This window comes from Clinocottus analis, unplaced genomic scaffold, assembly GCF_023055335.1.
Source record: "Clinocottus analis isolate CAN_PGR_092001 unplaced genomic scaffold, fCliAna1.0.p SCAF_12, whole genome shotgun sequence".
Taxonomy (NCBI): domain Eukaryota; kingdom Metazoa; phylum Chordata; class Actinopteri; order Perciformes; family Cottidae; genus Clinocottus; species Clinocottus analis.
Window position 1 is genome coordinate 11542107 of NW_027175843.1, and position 10240 is coordinate 11552346.

At 36.9% G+C, this 10240-nt stretch overlaps 1 protein-coding gene across 1 annotated transcript in view; it reads right to left on the minus strand.

The window, feature by feature from the left end:
* The window catches only part of b3galt1b (UDP-Gal:betaGlcNAc beta 1,3-galactosyltransferase, polypeptide 1b), a 36782-nt gene extending 27232 nt beyond the window's left edge, over positions 1-9550 (minus strand). Inside the window, exons 1-2 of the mRNA XM_068572697.1 lie at positions 9450-9550; positions 9260-9336 (exon numbers count right to left, since the gene is read on the minus strand). The gene's annotated coding sequence lies outside the window, so the exon portion shown is untranslated. The remainder of the gene's footprint in view (positions 1-9259; positions 9337-9449) is intronic.
* Positions 9551-10240: the final 690 nt, after the last annotated feature.

Genomic DNA, 10240 nt, shown 5'->3' on the forward strand with positions numbered 1-10240 from the left:
TTGTATGTTTCAGGACTGAAGTACTTGTCATCCTACTGAGCTATGCCTCACACGTTTTCTGCAGTCACCGACGAGGCCCCCACTCCAGTGATTGGCTGGGGATTTTGAGGAATATCAATTCCAGGCAGGCTGTGCACTGCTTTGTGCAAAGTGCTGGTGCAGTGTCACCTTTGCAGGCTGTCCTGATGCTCAGTGCGAGAGAGAGAGAGAGAGAGCGAGAGAGAGAGAGAGAGAGAGAGAGAGAGAGAGAGAGAGAGAGAGAGAGAGAGAGAGAGAGACAAAGACAGAGACAGAGACAGAGAGAGTATAGCACTGATATCACAGGCATCAGTCATCATATTTTCTGTGATAACTGCCCTGGATCAAGTGGGAGGGATTCAGAAGACTTCTTTGTTCTGGTTATAGTGCAGGGCAAAGCATCAAAGGCTCGGCCTATGTTTCTGACATTAATGTCATTATAAAGACTGAAACACACAGAACACTGCCACAAATAACACACAAAGTAAATTAATCCACTTTTTTTTCCAAGCATAAAAAAAATCATATTCTCTCTGACAAGCTCGACTTGGACAGATTTGTTTTGTTTTTCCATTTTGGCCGAGATGACAGAGCTTTAAATATGGATAAAGAAAGGCACAATCTTACTCTCTTTTGTATTGCAAATGCATGTTTTTAAGACACATGCTCTTTAATTGAGGCTAACCCAACAACTCAAATGAACTATAATATGCAAACTCGCACAACATGTTCAGCATTTTACGGTTGTTGTTGATATGAGTATGTCTTCTTTATGCATGACATCCTGATACATTTTGTCTTTTGTCCAGCATTTTTGTGCATAGTAACAAAAAAATGTTCTGCACCTGCTTTATAATGTGCACATAACAGCACCTGTGATTTTTTACATTTTAGCACTTTTAACACTTTTTGTCTTCACAGATGGTCTTACATTTGTCTTAGCGCTGCAGGAATATATAAAGTCAAAACATTATATTATCATCATATACAGCATCTAGAGGAAAGAGAGACAGATGTGAACGGGACAACTTTAACATTTAATGACTCAAAGGTCACCCTTAAAAAAAGGTGGCTATTAGATATACAGTAAGAATATGAATGATTAACCTTTAAACTGTTAACTGACAATACAAATTGTTACAAATTAATGCTATCAGTTAAACAGTTAAGACATGAAAGAGTTTTTTAAGAAGCAGAGCAAGGCTACCCCTCTTCATTTATTCACAAATCAAACTGAATACATATTCCACTGCCACGTTCACAGCTGTAGCGTTCTTACTCATCATCAAACACACAGCAAAATAATTATATATATATATATATATATATATATATATATATATATATATATATATATATATATATATGCCTTTCGGCAATAGTACAAACCAGTGACAAGAGGGAAAGGCAATGTCGAGTAGTTCTGTTACATTTTCTTGAATGAATGAGACCTGATATTTAGTTCAGTTAATACTCTGTTGAAACTTTTGGCCAACAATTGTGGCACTAAATAGAAGAACAGGCTAGGTACAAATATGCCAATATTCTACTTTGTAAAATGAAATAAAAACAACAACAAATTTAGTGAAATCAGGATGGGCAGGGATGATGTAATGAGTAAAAGTCTTTGCTAATACTAGTTTACCTTTTTGCATACTCAGATAGTGTGTACAGCATTGGGACTTCAGTGGGAGTTTAAATGAGGAGACCCTCAGTGCTCCAGAGGGAATAGTCTCTGGCAAAGAGATCTGACTTTGAAAAATCACATACGGCATCAGATTAAACTGTGCCTTTATCTAACAGAGGCCTTCTGCAATTATACGTATAAGACAACAAGCTTGCATCTTTTACACATTTACTGAACTGCATTTATAAACATGATTACATGTGCTTATATTGTCAAAATTCAAAATGAATAGTGTAGAAAATGAATCTCTCAATATCACAGGTTTCCTAACATACATATCTATAGTGCAGCTGTATAACATACATTTTATTCTAGATGGCTGTTTTTACCTTCAAAGGTCATTTTGGAGCGTTTATTTGTAGATAGAGAAAGATGTTGCTATTTCAGCTTTTTTTGGGGGGGTTGGCCCATTTTTCTCAATTAGAGCCATTTGTTACCTCTGAATGTACAAGTTGGTTTTTGAGGCACTCAGAATTGTAGAAGCGTGAGGAAAATAAATCAGATTTGGGCTGAGCTCAAAGACGGTTACAGACTATGAAGTTGCTCAGCTGACTGAGACAGACTGTCAGTCAGAGAGCGCTACGTTAAAGGATTACAACACAGCTCTGTTATGGTCGACTACAGAGTATCTTACTGTACCAGCTCTACTAGAAACAGCCAGAAGCAACATAAATGAGTCAGAAACAGCATTAGTTGCAGAGTGGACTAAATGTTTTTTCAAAATTGTTTTTACAGTCGTAGTTGTAATAAAATTAGTATTTATGTTGTGATGTATTATTCCAGTATTGTCTTTATAGGGCATTCACCAACAACACAATTTAATTAATTAAACCAAAATATAATAGCACTTTGACTCTGTTACACAAATTACAATGAAACAAAAATAAAAAGAGAATCATAGATTTAGACGATTTAGTCTGTCGACACTGTATTTTAGAGACAAAACCACACAAAGTCAATAATACTACAAACTATCATCTATTACTGCTCTGCTCTTTCTGCAGAAAAGACAAAGCTTATGTTTAAGCTTTAATAAGAGACAAGATAGCTCTGGGCAGGAGCGGGACCATTGTTAAAAGCTGCTTTGTCATTTGAGGGTCATGGCTCCTGCAGAACTTATCCAGGGCCCTTTTTGTCACAGCAATAAAATGGTTTGGCCTGCTGGTCACTGGGGAAATCAAGTCAAACTACAACAAGCTGCAGTTCACACTCATTCCTCTAATAAGGTTGGGAATTGTAACTCAATGTCGCTGAATACTGACTGTATGAATGTGGGTTGAATAAATATTAAGCCAGTTAAAAGCAGTGTCTTATTGAAAATACTTATTGTAATCATCCAAAATGTAAACCCCTTTTTTCATGCTGCAAATATGGGTAATTATTATTATTTTTTTCATTGTATTTGTATTATTCCTGAACTGTTGGAAATCATCGAAACAATTTCAGTGGGTTTCATTTTCCATGCATTCTTTCGTCTTACTTTAAACTTGATTTTATGAATTTTATGTAGAGAGTCAGCTTATTACTTGTTTGCAGGTTAGGTATAACTTAGTTGTAATAAGTTAAATGTTGACGTCAGTGACTGTCTAATAGAATTGAAATAATAAAAGTGTGATATAATTGTTAACCCCCCAGCACCGCTGAGAGTTTGCTTCCAGGGCAATTTGGTTTTGCCCAAAACACATAGAACCCACAGTGAGGTTACACTACATGTGGAGACGATCCGGAGAAGCTTATTTTAATGAAATCAAGGCCAGTATATGTGTGTGCTGCGAGTATGGGTACTGATTTCATTATTGTTATCATTATTCAGTGAGGTTTATTGTTATTATTATTGATGTTTTCATAATCATAATAAGTATTACTATTACTACACAGCAATAGTAGAATCAAGCAAAGGCCATAAGACCAAATAAAATCAGCCGATATACAAAATCACATTTAACATTGTGATGTCTTAAATAGTTTTCACTGCATTCCCATAAGTGAGAAAAGTCTAATTATTAATAAGAAAAAAAAACTAACTAAAGCTGGAGGCTGCTCCAGCGCCATCTTAAAGATTGAATATGAAAAGTAAATACAGTATGTGTGTAGAAGGATCAGACAGATTTAAGCTGCGAGCATATTTGGATGCAGTAAATACTTTATAGCAGGTAAATGCTATACATCATACCTTTATACAGGAAATACAATTGTTTCATTCCCACTTTTTCTGCAACATGATGCTTTGGTGAAAGTAGCATGAAGATGGTATAACAGCTGCATTTCTAACTATCAAACAAACATTGGATATGTCATAGAATATGCCATAATTGAACAATTAAAGACACATAACTTAATAGCATTTTGACAACTTTATTCATTTCACTGGAAAGATCAGCAGTTTGGAAACTAAGAAGAAATCTGCTTTATTATTGGAAAGCCTGTTTAAGTGTGTCATATGGGAGGAGTGGGTAATCGCCTGGGGTTCTTCAAGACACAGAAATGGGAATAGCACAGTTTTAATGCCAACTGATAATTCGGCAAGTGGACTAATCATCACTTCTGAACCATTTTGGGTATTTTCCCAGGACTAAAATCTCTTAATATGTTCTCCAGCGTAAGAGCAAACAGCTTGTAGTAAACAACATTCAGACATTTTACTCTGCATCTAAATAGGATTATGAAGTCGACATACTGTCTGTCTGACTTTTATTTAGGTTCAGGAGCAGGCCTCACCTCGACCACTTCTAATCACCTATCGAGTCTATGTACACCCCTCCTCTCTTGCCTAAGCCTTTACACTTGAATCTTCCAACGTCAACCATCCCTATGCCAATTCATCCTTGCATGCTTCCTTTCATCCTTTTAATTCTCCCTCCAAGCCTATATATGCATACTTCTCTTATTGCTTCCTTCTACCTCCACCCACATGGTAGGGCAGGGTCCTTAAATAAGTACACCACATTTAATGACAAAACAATACAAACTATCTTTGCAAATTGCCTGGAACTCATTATTTGATAATCAATATGAACAAGTACTGTTTTATGTCAATATATATGATAACTGATAGTGTTGACCCAACACTGTGCATAATACAATACAGTCTCCAGTCAATTCATTGTTTAAGTGTTTTTCCATTGTCTTATTTATTGCCTTTTAAAAACCATGGCACCCATATATAGGTGTTTTACATATTTTTTGCAAATACAACAAAACCAAAGCCTTTGCTACAAGAATCAGTCATCCATTTAAAAAAAACTCAAACAGAAAGAAAGATAATCATAAAAGTATAAAACAAAAAAAGCCCAAAATCAGGCCAAAATCAGCCTGTTTCCAAAACCAGCAACCCTTAGCTTGGTGCTATCAGAAAAAAACAAGACAATTCCACACAGATTCCAGACATGCCTTCAAAATGCTTCCACCTCAAAGAACCAGGGAGATATGAGCCAAAGAGCACAGAAACATGAATCTCTTTATTGCTGTACAATCTGCAAATACTGCTTACCTGTGTTTTGCAGTTTGATAATTGTTAATATGATGTGTGTGCTTGTTTTATTTTAAAGGGAAATATAGGTTGTTTTATGAATTTAAAAAAAATTAAATTAAAAAAAATCTGAATTTTTTTTCTTTTTTCTTCTCCGAATGAATGTTACCAAATGTGAGCCCTCGCCTGACTTTTTTCTGTACTAAATCCTCTCTAACTTTGTTCTGCTTCACTTTATCAAAGTAAAACAATGCAAAAATTATGTTAAAACTTTGAGGTAGGATTTGTGAGAAGTTTAAAGCTTATGAATGCATCATTTCAAGTTAAAAATCATGCTAAAAGTTTTTTTTTTTTCTGGGCGGACCTGAAAACTTTACATTACACACTGTGTGTCATCTTCATCTTAGCCAGTAACACATAGACTGATATTTACACATCTGAGCAAAATTTAACATTATACTTGTTTATTAACTCCAAGATTATTCAAATAGCTCTAGTGGTTGCAGAGACACACCCGTTTTGGTTTGAGTATGTCATTTTCAAGCAGAAACCTAAAAAGAGGCTCGGGGCTTACAAAATGTCACTATACAACTTTAAAGATAATGTTAAACAATTTCCTAACATTAAATAGACAAAACCATTGTCAAATGAATCAATAATAATTAGTGTTAGTTGATATAGATAGCAAGCTACAACATTAAAGACGCAGTATGTTTCATAAAAGTCAATCATAAAACAGACACTGTTACGAATGGAGCAGATTCTCAATGTTTATAAGCCAACTTTATCAATCATAATATTCTGATGGAAAAAGCCCCATGTCATTTAAACCGGTGTCTCTTATTGCACATTAGGGTAGGGAATTAAAAGATACTGGACCATTGGAACCCGGGCACTGCTGCAATATGGAAATACAGAAAGATATACTGTAGCATATTCACAAATGCATAATGCACAAATAATCTCCCTCTCCTCCTCAGCTGCTGAAACACTCATGCACGCCTTCATCAACCCTCTTGACTGGACTACTGTAACTCTCTCCTCCAGCATCTCAAACACTCCTTACATTTCATTTCATTCCTTCTCCATCACTCATTCAAAACAGCACTTGGAACTAATTTATTGAAACCTGTTTTTAACTGGTGATGCTCATTAACTATGTTTTTGTTTTGTTTCTTACTGTTAAGTCATCTCTCTTGTGTACATTGCTATTGCTTTTATTGTTTGCTTTTACCATGTAAAGTGCATTGAGAAAGTTTGAAAGCCCTATAGAAATAAAATGTATTATTATTATAAAATTTCAACATACGTGACCAAATTTGAGGACTGCACAGCAGCTGTAGGAGCTACATACCTACTCGTCTACAAGCGCTTCATCGCCGTGTCACAGGAATGATGAACAGCTCCAGGCTCTGTACAATGTATTTTCAGTTATTTTGGCTGATTAGACCTTTTATCAGCACTATGGGGGTGTGTAGTGTGCGGACTTTTATTGACATCCCTCTCACTCTGTTATATAACTTTTATTGCAATAGCAAGTTTATGATTATTTTGTAAGTAGAACACATTTTGTTAGCAGTTTTGCAGCATTTCTCTGTCTTACTTCAATCTAAGAAAACACAACTGCATAGTTCATATAATGTTAGCAGAGTATGAAGCAAGTTTTTTTTTTTAACACAATCATTCTTAAATATAAACCAAGCATTCAAAAACCGTCTCTGGTGTATTCACCTCCAAAAGCTGCCAACATTCAACTGAGCGGGCTCAAGCTAAAACAAGCCAGCCCAACCTATCTGGGAGTGACCTTTGACAGGCCTCTGTCCTTTAAGGCTCATCTGAAAGGAATGACAGCAAAGGTGAAGCCCGGAAACAACCTGCTTTGTAAGCCTGGAGGCTAAAATGAGAGGCAGCACCTACTCAAAGGATGCTCCAAAAGGGCATCTACTGTTCGCCTCCCATCTAGACGACCAATTTGGACAAAAACTCCATCAGCCGACTTTACCAACCGGCTTGTGACAACAATTACTTACAAAGTACTTACCGCAAATATGCTTAAGTCACAATACTAATGCTTCTCATCATTTTTTAATATTAAGTCAGTAGGAGACGTTCTATCAGTTGTTGCCATACATACTGGCATTTTGCCATTCTCAAATAGGTCTGGAGGTGTTATACATTTGTAAGTAAAGAAGAGAAAGAGCTGCCAGAAGAAAAAAAGCTGTGCACATGTGAACCTATTATTAGCTAGCCAATGTAGGCAGTTTTGGAAAAGTGAGTGTTGCACTAATGTGTGTACATGATAACAATATCCGTTATAGACCTAAATGGACAAGACGTATTCTGGATATAAGGTTTAATCTGCTGCTGTCATTATTTCAAAACACAAGCTACGTACAAAATAAATTAAAAAACACCTAAATAACTGCTGATTATAAGCCCAGTGTAACAAGAAAAGCACCACTGATTAAGCAAACCGTACACCTAAACCAGGGATTAAGGCTTTGGACCCACTCGACTAATTACACCTTGCAGAAATGTGATTAGTGAGCGCCATCAAAGCAAGCAGGACACAGACATGGACATGAGAGTTATAGTATTAGTACAAGCTCTCCAGCAAACTAAATAAATATACATATGCGTCTGGACACACAAGCAGTCTGGCACATAATGTGACTTACTGTACCGGCTGATGAACATGTAATGGAAACCATCGTGTGGTTAAACGAGAAGGAGATTAGCTTGTTCCAGATATTGATCTAAAATGTCCAACTAATCGCAGGAAGAAAAAAGAAAACACAGCTCTACTAGAGAGCTTGCTCATGACATCCTCACATGGTTTGCCATATGGTTAAATAACTGGGACAATGGCTGGAGTCAAATAGTGATAATGAGAAAATAAAGTTGTGTATAAAAAAAGATGCTAAACATTGTTTTTAAAAATGATTAATTAAAAATGGCGTTTAACAAATTGTTTTGTGTCTAACTTCAGATATATGTACAATACATAACATTTTCATGTTGGGCCAACCACAATACATATTAAGGATGCAAAACAAGTTACGACTTAACTTAATACTGAAAACTTCATTATACAAAACATCATGATCATCTGACAAGAATAGAAAGCGTAAGATATTTTGTATTTCAGATGGGTTATATTGCAACTGAGCTTAAGTGTCTGACTCAATGAGAATAATGTATTATGTATCTATAATACATAATACTAAATAAAAAATAATAATTTTATGAACTGACAATTGAGGAAAAGACCGAAAGGACCATTTTATTTAGTGAATGATCTCTTTAAATCGTATGCTATTATTTGTCAAGCCTAATACAAGGACACTTTTTGAATTACTTTATCAATACATGTTTTCTTCACAAGGTATTTCACACAATTGCACACACGCACGCGCACGTACACACGCACACACACACACACACACACACACACACACACACACACACACACAGACACACACACACACACACACACACACACACACACACACTCAGGTCAGAAATCCACACATGCACCGTCAGGACCCATAGAGATGCAGTTGAGAGATGTTCGAGTGAAACAAAGAGAGTTACTCATATTTTAAGAGGTACGACTCGAGCACTCTGCAAAAGAGGGATTAAGGGGGGAAAAAGACATTAAAATGAATAAAATACGCCTGTTTAAAGTTTGATATGCCACTGTGTAACTTGGCCACCTGCACCTCCCCATCGTCCTGAACAACCTACGCATTTCTAGCCGCAAGTGCAGAGGCAACAGTCCGTGTAAATAGGACGGGGATCAGTGTGCGCTCACCGGGGATTGAGCATAAAGTAGCTGCATCACTAAAGACCCAGACTGGTACAACCGCAAGGCAGAGATCAAAGCCCCGCAATAACCGGGACACTCGAAAACATGCGACGAGCACAAGGAAATGAGAAAGGACAGATTATTATCTTGCGGAAAGGCGAATCTGCAAACATTGCAGAAATTACGAAAAAAAAAAAAAGTATTCCGCATGATAAGCGACACTCAACCTGCATCGAACACGCCATTCGAAGACAGAAAGCATCGTTGTTGTGCCTACCTCTCTCAGTGTCTCCATCCCACTCACACTTCTGGTCCTGATGATACGCTACTGCTCCGCTCCAGCATCCTAAAGCACTGTTATTCGAGGAGGGAGGGAAAGGAAGCGTAATGGTTAGTGCAACTGGGCTGACGTATCACCTGACGAGCCGGAGCAGACCAATCAGAGTGTAATCCGATAGATCCCTTACCAATCCGCTCGAAGGGAGAAAGTGAGGGCCGCACGCAGACAGTGGCAGCAAGGTAGATTGACGCTGTGAGAGAATTTACCGTCAACTCCTGCAAAGTGTTTTCACACATTGAGCTCCTGTACTGTCCAGTTGGAACATCTTGCACACACACGATGGTTGAATCAGCCAAACGAGTCTGTTCTCATCATATATTATAGTGTATTCTAAAAAGAATAGGGTGTATCATAAAGCTTGTGCATATCTCCATACTGGATACATTCTAAAGACTGTGCTTAAAAGCTGTTTCCAATAGTAAAATACAGCCAAAATAGGAATTAGAACAACGTATATGAAGGACACAACTTTAAAGATAAACAATATAATTCGAAAAGTATTCAAATGGGAAAGCATGCAGTATATGGCCAAGTGTGTACGGTGCAAAAGTCAGTATGCTAAATCTTAATTTGCATTTATGTCATAGCTATAGGCAAACTACAGACCGCACAATAACCTGTTTAACGGTCCCACTTAAAATATCAGTTTATTCAGAAACTCAATCCCCTTTAATATACTTCTTGACATGTATGATATTAATACAAAATAAATCAATAGTCTTGCAGCTATAGGTGGTCCAAGTCAGCAAACTGTAAGCTAAGCTTGTCCACCCTGCGTAAGAGGATGAGTAACCACATTTAGTCCATAAGCTTATTTTAGAACTAGCTGTAAAATTAAATAGGCATATAAACTGTATCCTTTGTCGCTGTATCACACATGTTCGAGCTGTTCCTCAGCTGCCTTTTTTGATGCTCAAT